Source organism: Vulpes lagopus, chromosome 23 (genome assembly GCF_018345385.1).
Source record: "Vulpes lagopus strain Blue_001 chromosome 23, ASM1834538v1, whole genome shotgun sequence".
Lineage (NCBI taxonomy): Eukaryota > Metazoa > Chordata > Mammalia > Carnivora > Canidae > Vulpes > Vulpes lagopus.
In genome coordinates, this window is record NC_054846.1 from 17,059,976 (window position 1) to 17,073,707 (window position 13,732).

The window sequence follows — 13,732 nt, forward strand, 5'->3', positions numbered from 1 at the left end:
TGACAATATTTGGTGATGATTGGATATGAAGTGTGAGGAACACAGAGGTCAAGAAGTACTCTAAATTTGGGATCTAAACAACTGTAAGGACAGTGTTTTCCTTAACTGATATGGGGAAGGTTGTGAAAAAGTCAGTCAGAGAGATGTATTTGGAGTTTGATTTTAGGCTTATTAAGTTTGATATGTCAAACATTCACGGGAAGTGTTCAGTGATGAATGAAATATATCAACATGGAGTTTGGAGGGAGATGGAATCAAGATATATAAAATGGATTCAATCCCACTGAGATGATGTGCAAAGCCATGAGACTGGATGAAATCATTCAAGAAGAGGGTGAACATAGAGAAGTCAGAAGACCTGAGAATGAAGCCCCTTTGTGTTCAGTGTTTAGAGTTTGGGGAGATAAGGAAGAATTAGCAAAGGAGACAGAATAGAATTAGCCAAAGAGATAGGAGGAAAACAGAGAGAATGATGTGCTGAAATGCAATCAAAGAAACTGTTTCAACAGAGAGTGACCAACCATGTTATGTGCCATGTATGTTATATTCGACTTTCCGAATAGTAATAATAATGTATATAATAATACAAATTTATAACAATATAAAAATTGACCATTGGAAGAAGCAATATAGAAGTAACTGATAATTTTTGGCAAGACCTCTTCCAGGGAGGTGGTGGGAAATGTGCTGAAAAGAGTAGGTTCAAAAAAGAAAGGAGAATTTCTGGTAGGAACACAACTGTGTGACTCAGCATTTTTCCTCTTGTCTTGGACAAAAAGCATTTTCTGAAAGTATAGGGCTCATCCTAAATTATAAAACACATATCATCTGCCTTCAAGTATTCTAACTAGAATGAACAGGGCTGGTGGCACAAGCCCGTTGGATGAGGATAGCTTATAAAATCAGTGAATTCAGAGCTAGATAAAGGTGAGTGGTATTTACCAGAAACCTATATAAAAAAAAAAAAAAAAAGACACCTTTGGGTTCTGTTTCCTAGAAGATTACCCTGGCTCTATTCAACTGCTTGCAAGATATTTCTAATAGTTATTGATGGAGGATACAAAGGCAGAAAAAAATATTAAATATCCTTACTACCTACAGCCCATTGACAAGTCCTAGAAACAGGCAGAATGACATTCCTCTAGGGGGGACTCAACTGCCTCAAAGTTAGTACTTTGCCAAGGGCAAAAAGCAATTTTAGCCCAATCCCCAGGATCCTGTAAATCTTCTTTAACCTACAAAGATTTAAAATTTCTAAAATTTCCTTTATCTCTAAACCCCCCAAGATACGAGTTGGCAATCATCCACTAAGCATATGACCAACTAATATACATCTGAAGGGTCTCATGACTAAGATTTTTAAAAAATTTTTTATTTATTCATGAGACACACACAGAGAGGCAGAGCCATAGGCAGAGGGAGAAGCAGGCTCCATGCACGGAGCCTGACGTGGGACTGGATCCCAGGACCCTGGGATCATGCCCTGAGCCAAAGGCAGACATTTAACCACTGAGCCATCCAGGCGCCCGTGACTAAGGTTTTATTAGACAGTAATAAATGACCTTTTCCCAACAATAGCTAGCCCCCCAAGGTCCTGGAAACCTTGCTTCCAAGTTCCTTAGAGACTTAAGCTATCCTTGACCCCCGCCTCCTACCTTGAAGGTATATAATGGGCCACTCCTCCTGACCCTGGTGCAGCTCTTTCTGTTCACAGGTCTTGTTTCCATGGCTTAATAAAATCACCTTTTTTGCACCAAAGACGTCTCAGGAATTCTTTCTCAGCAGTAGGCTTTGAACTCTAACATCTTTTCCTACATCAGTTATTAGCCTGGAAAATACAATTCATCCAATAAAAAAATAAAAAATCACATGGCACAGTATCAATACAAAGATAAGAAAAAATAAGATTAAAGCAACTAAAGTCATCAGCAGGTAAAGAACACTCATAAAAATGTGGTACCATAGGCTAATATAAATTATTATTATGAATTTTGCCATGGAAATGTCCAAACTTGATAAAGTAATTACATTTATTTCTTCTTTTATTTTTAAATATTTTATTTATTTATTCATAAGAGACACACACACAGAGAGGCAGAGACATAGGCAGAGGGAGAAGCAGAAGTGGGGAGCCTGATGTGGGACTTGATCCCAGAACCCCAGGATCACCACCTGAACCAAAGGCAGATGCTCAACCACTGAGCCACTCAGGTGTCCAGTAATTACATTTCTAAAGGAATATTATAAAACATAAATATAAAAATCTAAGGAAAAAGATGATAAATAGATTGAATGTGATCTGATAAAACTCAGAAGTTTTATATGAAGTATATATCTCACAAAAAACAAAGTGCAATTGAAAATAACACAAAATAGATGATATATTGTGGAATAAAGCAAGAGACACAAGAAATGAGAAAAGCAATCTAATTGAAACAGAAATTAAGTGTTAAAACGGATTAGAGAGAAAATGTTCACTGTAAAACACAGGCAAGAGAGAACCAATAAATAAATCTCTGAAAAAGGAAAGCAAAATAATGGAACAAAATCAACACTGAAACAAATAATTCAAAAACTTTTTTGAAATACCAGAATACTTGAATCTACACATTAAAATTTTTCATGTACCATAGAAAATTGAACACTTACCACAAGGCACTCAAAACTGAAACATATTTTAATAAACTTGCTAAACTTTAATTAGGAAGAAATAAATCTTAGGTAGACTAAGACTAAAAAAAACTTATTTATTGTTAGTGTCACCATGTATTTTGGGCTTTTGGGAAGGTATAGGGGAAAATGCAGTCCTCGTTTATGTCTTGTTCTTGTGTAATTACTATTAGAATGCTTCTTTGCTCTTAGAATTGCCTCTGTTTGAATAATAAATTTTATAGGCACCATACTTATAAGCAAGGGGAAGATCAAACTGGTATCATATTTTTCTACAGTAGTCTTCATGAGTTAGTAAAAGAATATTTACAAGTTTATATTCAGCCAAAATTACTCCAATTGGAAAAGCTATAGATGAGTGGTTCTGATGAGCAAGATAGGAAGAAATATTGTTCCAATGAAGCTATCTTGAGGAAACTTCTAGGTGAGTCAAAGATGAGGTAATGAAGATGGATGGAGATTTCCTTAACCTGACTTTTATCAGCCCATAAGCCAACATTATACTTAATGGGGAAAGACTAAATTTCCACAGAAGTCTTGCAAAACAAAATGCCTATCATTATCATCAATGCAGTTGAAAAAAGGAGGTATGTAGAGGCATAAAACCTGAAAACTTAGAAGTAAAAATATCACTTTTGCAGCCGTTTTATTTGTATAACTGTATAAGCCAAGAGAATCAACAGACAACTGGCATGCCTGGTGGCTCACTCGGTTAAGCATCTGCCTTCAACTCAGGTCATGATCCCAGGGTCCTGGGATGGAGCTCACATAGGGCTCCTTGCTCAGTGAAGACCCTGCTTCTCCCTTCCCTCTGCCTTTCCTCCCTGCTCATTCTTTCTCTTTCTCTCTCTCTCTCTCTTTCTCTCTCTCTCCAATAAGCAAATAAAATATTTTAAAAAATCAACTGAAAACTAACTCAAACAAAATAATTCTATCAGGTAATATAGTATAAAATCAATATAAAAATTAGATTTTATATATGCTATAATAAACAGTTTGGAGATTAGAAGAATTCTAATTCAAAAAGTCTTATTTTCATGAGTAATAAAAATACAATAAAATAACTGAGAATAAAAAAAATTAAGATTATATGAAAGAAATTTGTCAGAATATACAAAACTATATGAGAGAAATGTTGCTCAAATGAATAACATACCAAATTCTTGAGTTAGAAACTCAACGTCACAAAGATGTCCATTCTTTGACAGTTAACTTACAGAGTTAGTTTATAAAAGTAATGGTTCCAAATTAAAATACCAATGGGATTGTTAGAACACTAGAAAAACAGATGCTGTGTTTACATGAAAAAATAAACAAGAATAGCAAAGAAATCCTGAAAAAAAAAAAAGGGCAATGACAGATCAGCCCTATTAGATATTAAAAACTTCTATTTAAAGTCTCGATCTGACAGTTAAAATAATGTGATACTGTTACATAAACAAACCAACATACAGGAATAAAGAAGTATAGAAATAGGCTTAAGTTGGTATTTCAAAGGTGGAATATTCAATAAATAGAATAACTCAGTAGCAACCTGAAAAAAAAATTGGATCTGTACTTATACCATATTCTAGGAATAAGTTCCAAGGGATCCAAAGATTTACGTATTTTAAATAAGGAATCAATAAAAGCACTAGAAGAAAACTTAGGAAAATTCTTGTACAACCTTGGTGTGGGGCCAGTTCTTCTAAGACATAAAATCATGTTATTAAAAAGGAGAAAGAAAGAAAAGAAGCTACATGGCAGAAAAAAATCACAAACAAACAAAGGTAAATGTCAGTGTCAAAAAAGGAAAAAACATTTTATAGACAAAATGACTAACAGTTAAAGAGCTCTTGGGAATTGGTAAGAGCAAAAACCCAACTGAAAAAATGACAAAGGATAAAAATAGATAATTTATGGAGAAAAATACAAAGTTTTAAACCTATGAAAAGATGTTCAACTTTGTTTAGTCAGAGAAATGCAAGTTAAACTATTTACCATTTTCTACTTATAAAATGAGAGAATATTTTTTATTTGATAACAGAATTTCTTTTAGAGGCTATCAAGAAGCAAGTACTCTTAATATATTGTTGAGAAAAGCTTAAATTGACACAATTCCTATAAAAAGAAATTTAGTAATATGTATCAAAATTAAATTCATTTTTGCTTTCACCTAGGAGTTCCACTTCCAGAAATTTATCTGCATATATTTATGTACATGCAAAATAGTATATATACAAGGTCATTTATAACCACACTGTTTATAAATGCGAAAGCATATCTAAATGTTCATCAATAGGAATGTGGTAAAATACATTACAGGGTACCTCCATTCAATCAAATACTAGACACTTAGAAAAAAATAATTGAAAAACTATTATCTGCTAATGTGAAACGACCTCCAAGATGCACCATTAAGTGAAAAAAGAATTCTGCAGCACAGTCAGTGTAAATACATTTTCATTTGCACAAATAAGCTGAATAATATATAAGAAACAGATAATAGAAGAGAGTAGACATTCCATAGAAGAAAGACTGGAGTAAAAGAAAGTTTTCACTGCATATAAATATTTAGTGTTTTAGATGTCTGAAATGTGACTATATTATCCATTGAAAATATTAAGTTGATAAAAGACACAGAAAGAAAAATTATAGATAATACTTTGAGGCATTTGCTGTTGCAGTAGGTAAGGGAACTTAGAAAGATTAAGAAATAGAATTAATAAATTCTAGTAAGAAATAGAATGAGACATCAACCCTTTAAAAGAGTTCTCTTATAATGAGCAGGAAATGAGATGGTAGCTGGAAGAATGAATATAAGATGAAATAGGGTATAGCAACTTGCATACTCATAAGAAAACTCCAGTGGAAATAAAAAATTTACTCTTGCAGTAAAGGGAGAAATTCTTAGAGTGGCGTTGCTTGAGTAGGTGAGGAAAGATGGGATCTAATGCACAAACTATGATTAATTCGCATTAGATTTTGCTATTTGACCATGTTGAGAGATGTCATTTTGTCCATTCATCGTTAACTGTATGTAATATCTCTTTATATAAATATACCAGAATATTATTTATTCATTCTTCCCTTGAAATACACATCAGTTACTTCTACTTATTTATTATTACAAATGATACTGTTAAGTATAGTCTTGCGTGTGTCTTGGAGCACCTACGTTAAAATTCTCCTAGGATTTATATCTTAGAAGTACAATTGCGAGATTATCTCTTATGAGCATTATCAATGTTCCTTGACACTGCTAAATTATTCTTCATATTGGCTGTAGCAATTTAATTCTTACCAGCAGTTGGTGGGTTTTCTATTGTTCTATAACCCTACATTTTAAATTTTGTCAATGGAATGAGCATAAAATAGCATCTCGTTGTTTCAATTTGTATTTCCTTGATTACTGATAAAGTTGGTCATCTTTTCTGATGTTTATTGGACATTTAGGTGCCTTCTTTAAAACACTAGTATTTGCCCATTATTTCTATTAGATTGTCTTTTTCTTACTTATTTTTTGGATTTCTCTATATAGCTTAATACTAATCCTTTAAAACAATCGCTAATATTTATTGAAAGCATGTAATAGGCTTGGCTCTGTTTGGGGGCATTTTATATTTATTAACTCATTTGATCTTTACAACTATCCTAAGACATGGGGAGATAAGTTATCCCTGTTTTTTTTATTTTTTATTTTTTATTTACTTATTCATGAGAGACACACACAGAGAAAGAGAGAGAGGCAGAGGGAGAAGCAGGCTCTATGCAGGGAGCCCGATGTGGGATTCGATCCCAGGACTCCAGGATCACGCCCTGGGCCAAAGGCAGGTGCTAAACCGCTGAGTCACCTAGGATCCCTATCCCTGTTTTGTACATAGAGAATACAGATGAGAATTAACTGGGCCAAGGTTATTCCCCTAATAGGTGATGCGATCTGGGTTTGAACTCAGGTAGTAAACTGCTTCTTAATCCTGTTTTGATCTTATCTATCCAAAAAATCTTCCTCCAGTCTCTGACTTGCTTTTCCATTTGTTTATTGTATCTTTTTATATGCAGACTTTTTTTCTCTTTTTCTTCTCTTCTTAATATATTCAAGTTTATTAATATTTCAGTTACTTACCAAAAAATCCTTCGCTACCTAAGCATCATAATATTACCCTTTATTTTCCTTACAAATATTTAGATTTTTACCTTGAACTTCTGATCAGAATCTCCCCCTCCCCCAGGAATAATCTTTTCTTATTGGGTATCGTTTCATCTGGAGACCTATCAGTTACTACATTCTGTGTGGATTATCAATTTCCCCCTTACCAATGATTGATTAGTCCCCTGGTTTATAATGTCACCTCTATCACATATGAGGTTTTCATATAGTAGCTCTATTTCGGGCTCTCTATTCTATTCCCTTGGTCTATTTGCCTGTCTCTGCATCCATATATGCTATCTTCATTTCCATAGTTTCCTGAGTTTTGCTATCTGTAGCATCTGCCCAACTCCAATGTATTCTTCTTTAGTTTACCCAACTCTTGCTTTTGCCTTCTGCTCTTCTAAATTAACTTTATTTTTTAAGTTTTTTATTTTAATCCCAGTTAGTTAAGATACAGTGCACTATTAGTTTCAGGTGTGCAATGTAGTAATTTAACATTTCCATACATCACCTGGTGCTCATCACAAGTGCACTCCTTCATCCCCATCATCTATTTGATCCATCACCTTGCCACCTCCTCTCTGGTAACCATTAGAGTTAAGAGTCTGTTTCTTGGTTTGCCTGTCTCTCTCTCTCTTTTATTCCCTTTGCTCATTTATTTTTCTTAAATTCCACACGTGAATGAAATAATATGGTATTTATCTTTCTCTGATTGACTTAACTTAGCATAATACTCCCTAGCTCCATCCATGTTGTTGCAAATGGAAAGATTTCATTTTTTTTGTAATTGAGTAATATTCCATTGTGTGTGTTTGTGTGTGTGTGTGTGTGTGTGTGTGTGTGTGTGTATTACATCTCCTTTATCGATTCAGGTATGTTAACTTTCGAAACAGCTTGTCTAGTTACATGAAACACCCTGGTTAGATTTTTATTGAAATATGTTGATTACTTTTCATAGAATTTATATCATTGCAATATTGAGTCTACATTTAAATCATTACCACATATTGCTTCACTATTGGCTTCTTTCATGTCATTAAATTTTTTATAATTTCTCCATAAATTCTTAGAGATTTTGTTATATTACCCTTACATTCCATTATATTTTGTAGCTAAAAAGAAAAAAACAAAGTAGAATTTGTTTTCTATTATATTATCTAAAGGTTATTGTTATACAAGAAAAACATTGGTTTAGGTATGTTGGATTCATATCTAACAAGATTAGCGTTCATATTTGTTCTGATAGTTGCATATTGTCTAATTAAATGATAATTGTATCATCCAGCTAAGAATAATCTCTTCCTTTCCAATTCTTACACTGCTTATTTCTTTGTTTTCCCCTATTCTGATAAGTATAAGGACACTATTGAATTGAAGTGTTGAGTGCAGGAATTATCAATTGCTCTTCACATTAATGGTAATGTTGTCTAGAATCTTAACATTAAGTATGTTTGCTGAAACTTTCTAAAAAATGTAGCTTAACATCAAATTTCATTTTGTCATAAATTAAAGCTGAGAAATTTCATAAAGTTTGCACCTACTTCATGCAACATTGTTATTAATTTTTATTAAATTTCATCAGTTTACTTTTGCTGAATTCATTGAAATTATCTTATTACATTATTAGATTCTTTGGATGATCTATCTTCTTTTCATAGAATACTTTAATTTATTTTTAATATACTCTTGAATTTAATTTGTTAATTTTTAATTAGTATTTTTTTTTTTGCAGCAATGTTTTAACAACTATGTTGGTAAATGGCACTGGTTTATCATTTTCCTGTGTTGTATAGTAGCACCCCCTTAACTGCAGGGGGATAGATTCAAAGATCCTCAGTGGATTCCTGAAACCACATAGAGATAAGCAACAATAACTCATATTACAATAGAAACAATTATAACAATAATCTGTAATAAGCTATATGAATGCAGTCTCTCTCTGTCTCAAAGTACCTTCTTCAACTTCTTGTGATCATGTGAGATAATAAAATGCCTGTGTGATGAAGTTAAGGGGAGTGATGTAGACACTGCAATGTAGTGTTACGTTACTGACCTCCCTCAGAGGGAGAATCACCTGCTTCTGGACGGTGGTTGATGGCAAGTGATTGAAACCGTGGAAAGTCAAACTACAGATAAGGGGGACTATTGTACCGTCCATGTCCACAACAGTACTATACTGTCCTAATGGAAGGTTATATAGGCCTCGTAAAATGTGTTTAGCAGTTTACTCTCTTTTGTGATTTTCAGAAGTTTATTAAAAATCAAGATTGCTATATGAAAGTCTGCTATATGAAAATTCATTTATTAAAACTGTGGATATGGTGACTATAGAGAGAGTATACTTTTTAATTCAATTTTTTAAAAGATTTTATTTTTTATTCATGAGAGACAGAGAGAGAGAGAGGCAGAGACACAGGCAGAGGGAGAAGCAGGGTCTATGCAGGGAGCCCAACGTTGGACTCGATCCTGGGACCCCAGGATCATTCCCTGAGTGGAAGGCAGGCACTAAACCGCTGAGCCACCCAGGCATCCCTAAATTCAATTTTTAATTGCAATTTGATTTATTTATTTTTTTCTGTTCTTGAGTTGCAATTTGGTTTATTTTATGTTTTCTGTTCTTGACTTAGAATTGGTAAAATTAACAAATATAATAAATATTAATACTAATCAAGCACTTAATATTGGGCTGGGAGCCTTTCATGCATGTTACAATGTTATTAATTCAATCTTTATATAATTTTTGTGAAGCACTCTAATTATCCACATTTTCCAGATGGAAAAACTGATAGTTTAATTAATTTGCTTAAGATCATATACCTCAGAGGCTGTTTTCAATCATTATTCCAACAGCTTCTAAAGAAAAAGAAAAAACTATTTTTCTAAAAAATTTTTCGTTTCTTCTGAATTTTCAATTAAGTTGAAATAAATTTGTCTATTTTCTGATGATGTTAAGGCTTAAGTGCATTTCTACTTATAGTCTCCTTTCCATTTCTAATCTTGTTTATTTCTGCCTAATTATTTTAAATCACTCTTGCTTCAAATATTTCTACTTATTCATCTTTTCAAATAACCAGCTTTTGGGTTTGCTGATTCTTGCTGTTTCTTTGTTTTCTACTTTATTAAATCTACTCTAGTTTTTATTCTTTCCTTCTGTCAACATTGTTTTATTCTGATGTTCACACATTCTAACACTGAAAGTTTAACTTCTTTTTTTATTCTTCTTTTTGAATGAATGCATTTATAGATTATCTGTTGATCTTTATGTATCGCTTATACTGCATTCCTAAAGTTTTGATATGTGGTAGATTTATAGTCATTGATTACAGATATTTCCTAATTTTCAAGGTATTTCTTTGCCTCATGAATGGATGTTTAAATTATTAAATATGCACCATGTGAGGGAGAAACGTTTCACTAGTGTTTTCTAGTGATCAGAGAATGTGATTATATAATACTCCTTTTTGGAATTATATTTTGACAGGTATTTTTATCTAGTACATGGTCAATTTTTATAAATGTTCCTTTTGCACTTGGGAAACATATTCCCAATTCTCATAAGTTATTTTTTGTATACCTGTTATATCAAACCTATCAATTCTACATTCTTATATAAGTCTTTTTGTAGACATATGTTTTCAGTTCCCTTGAGTAAATACCTAGGAGTGGAACTACTGAGTCACACATAGGATATAAGTATGCTTAGCTGTATAAGGAATTGCCACACTGTTTTTCCAATGTGGTTTTATCATTTTGCATTTCCACCAGGAAAGTATGATATTTCCAGTTGTACCACATCCTCATCAAGACTTCAAATTGTCATTCTGCTTAATTTTATCCCATTATTTTCCTTTTCTCAACTGAAGATACTGAACATCGTTTCATATGTTTAATGGCCCTTTGCATATCTTCTTTGGTAAAATATCGGTTGAAGTATTTTGTCCTTTTGTTTTTTATTAGGTTGGTTATCCTAGATTGTAAGAATTCTTTATATATTCAGAATAGATGTACCTTTTTTCCCGTCTATGCTTTCACTGTGATTTTCTTAATGGTGTCTTTTGATAGCACAAGTTTTAATTTTTAATAAAGTTAAATTTATAAATAGTGATAAATCTACCCTTAGGTTGCAAAGTATTCTCTAGGATTGTCTTCTAGAGATTTTATAGTTTTGACATAAATATGTATCTCTATGATCCATTTTGAATTAATTTTGAGGGAAGAGAGTTACAGAGGAGTCATTCCTCTGCTAATCTCTCCATAAAGTACAGCATCAGGACTCTAAATCTCATAGGCAAAACACATGTAAAACTACCCAAACCTGGGTCTAGAAAAATCAAAACTAATCTTATTTGCTAATGCAATTGCCATTACTGCTGCATTTTCTTTACAACATCACATGCAAAACTTGCTATCTCTCAAAGCCCGTTTAAATGCCATGAATTTTTCTTTGATCAATAAATTTGAAAACGAACAATACCTTCCTTTAAACTCCCAGTGCACTTTATTCCCATGTTTCAGGCACTCAACCTTTTCTACCTTACAGTGAGGCTATTTGATATTTGCCCTATTTCCCCTACAGAAGAAAAACTCCTTGAGAGTAGGACCCTTGTATTATTTATTTTGTAACTCTAAGGCCCTGGCAGATATATTTTGTCAATTTTTGTTGGATGCTTGGCGACAATTGATATTCTGGGGGTGACAACAGCTGGTATTTTCTTGAGGGAAAACAAATCTGCATTTCATTCTAGATTTCACCATTCAAATTATCTTCCTCATATTTTTCATTAAGTAAATAATTTACTTTATCAACCACAGAGATAACATCTGAGTATTTAGAGCAAGATGCTCATAGGTACTATTTAGAAATGAAAATAAAATGGCCATATGGGCATGTGAATTAGGAGTTAGCTTTTATAGCATTATGGACCTTTTTGTTTCCAGCTCACACACATACCCTTGGAAATCATGGTAGTCAATAGTCACCAGCCAATGAACATTTAGAATTGTCCAAACACTGTTCCAAATATTCTATGTGTACTATCTCCCCTTCATTTCTCACAACAATTTTGGGAAGTTAATAGTATCATGTCCCCATTTTACTCCCAAGAAAACTGGTGCTTAAAGAGATCAAAATAATAAACCCAAGGTCACACTGCCAGTTGGTTGTAGAACTTGTGTTTAAACTCAGGCCATCTACTTCCAGATTCTGCGTGTATTCTGAAGCATTGTCCAAGAGGACCTCCCACCATTGTCACCTAGCTACTTGGCAATGACACATACTAAAATTAAGACTGCTGAGCAATTATTCCATGTTTTTAGTTTAGTCACATCAGATTTTAGATATTTGGTACATACATTTGGCCTTGTGGAAATAATTTTTTCTTAATGAAAATTAAGTTTAATCATGGAAGTACACTTCAAGAATGTTACGGTCTTTATTAAAAAACAAAAATAACAAAAAAAAATAACAAACTTTTTTTTTTTTTACAAAATAGATATTGTAATGCAACACTTTTTTTTCTGTGTTCAATTCTTTTTTTTTCTGTGTTCAATTTTAACTTTACTTCTTCCTTGAAACAATCCTGCAACCTTCATGATATAAATTTCCCTTTGAGTTAGGCTTATCATGGTCTACCCAGAGCTAAAGACTATTTTTCTTTGTGACTCTAAGACATAAGGTATAACTCAGAGTGCAGAAGGCAAGGAGGTTGCTATCTCAAACTGTGGGCTGAAGTGAGCCATCAAATATGTATTTATAAGAAAAACTCTTTACTGACTTTGTTCCTCATATCTCTGGATCCAGGGAGCAGGAATAAGAGAAACACCATTTCAAGTCAGATATCTAAATTTAATAAAAGGCATTTTTTTCTTAACAGAAAGAACAAAAAAGGCCTCATGCTTTACATCATTTGTTGCTAAAGGCATTTAAGTAATTTTGAAAGTTGTAAAGATTTATAATTCAATGATTATTTAATTATATAAAACATAAAGCACCCATCTAAGATTATATTTGCCTGTGGGGAGTATCCATTCTGTAAGGAGTTCTGGAGCTCCAGTATGTCCCACTGCATGCTTACACCTTGTGCAATAAATGGTTGCCTACATCATTGATTTTGATATTATTTGGCTTGTTGAGAATATCGTCCATGTGCAATTCTTGATCTTATGAAGAAAGATGTTGAACTCGGAGAATAATATGTTTCAGCTGCACCTGATAGGAGCTATGAGAAAAGTTTAAGAACCAGCATATTTTGCAAAACTCAACAGGCACACAAGACACAGATTTACCCTCGGAGCTCATAAATCGGGTGGAACATGCACAGTATAGCTGCACAGCAGCCCAAAATGTCAGATAAGGGAGTCTTTAATTTCAATAGATGGCTTTAATCATATAAAATTTAGAGGTCTTAGTTTATATGAGTAAGCAGTGGAAGAGTTGAGTGTTTGCCTGTATTGCCATGAATAGAATATGTCTAGACTGTGAGATGAGATTAACTGATTTCAAACTTGGGGCCAGATTAGCAATTTAGAAAATTATATATAGATGGCATCTTCTTGATAACTAACATTTAAATAGATATTCCTAGAGAACATGTGGCTTGTACATCTTTTTTCCCCTATTAAGTTACATAATTATTAGCCTAAATTCTTTGATTATTAGTCCCACAATTCATCCCAGATCATTAACGGTATTTGACCATGCTGACCAGATTTATTTCATTCTGCCAAGTATTTTTTTACACGGTCAAAATCATATAGTTTATTCAATGTTATGTCTTTTAAAATAGTGACATATGAACCAAAAGCTTCTTCATAAATATCATTTATAATTATATATTATTTTATCCTATGAGTATGCTCTAACTTGCTTAACCGTTTTCCTTTTGAGGGAACATTAACTTTTTTTCGGTCTACTTTTAGTTTTATCAGCTT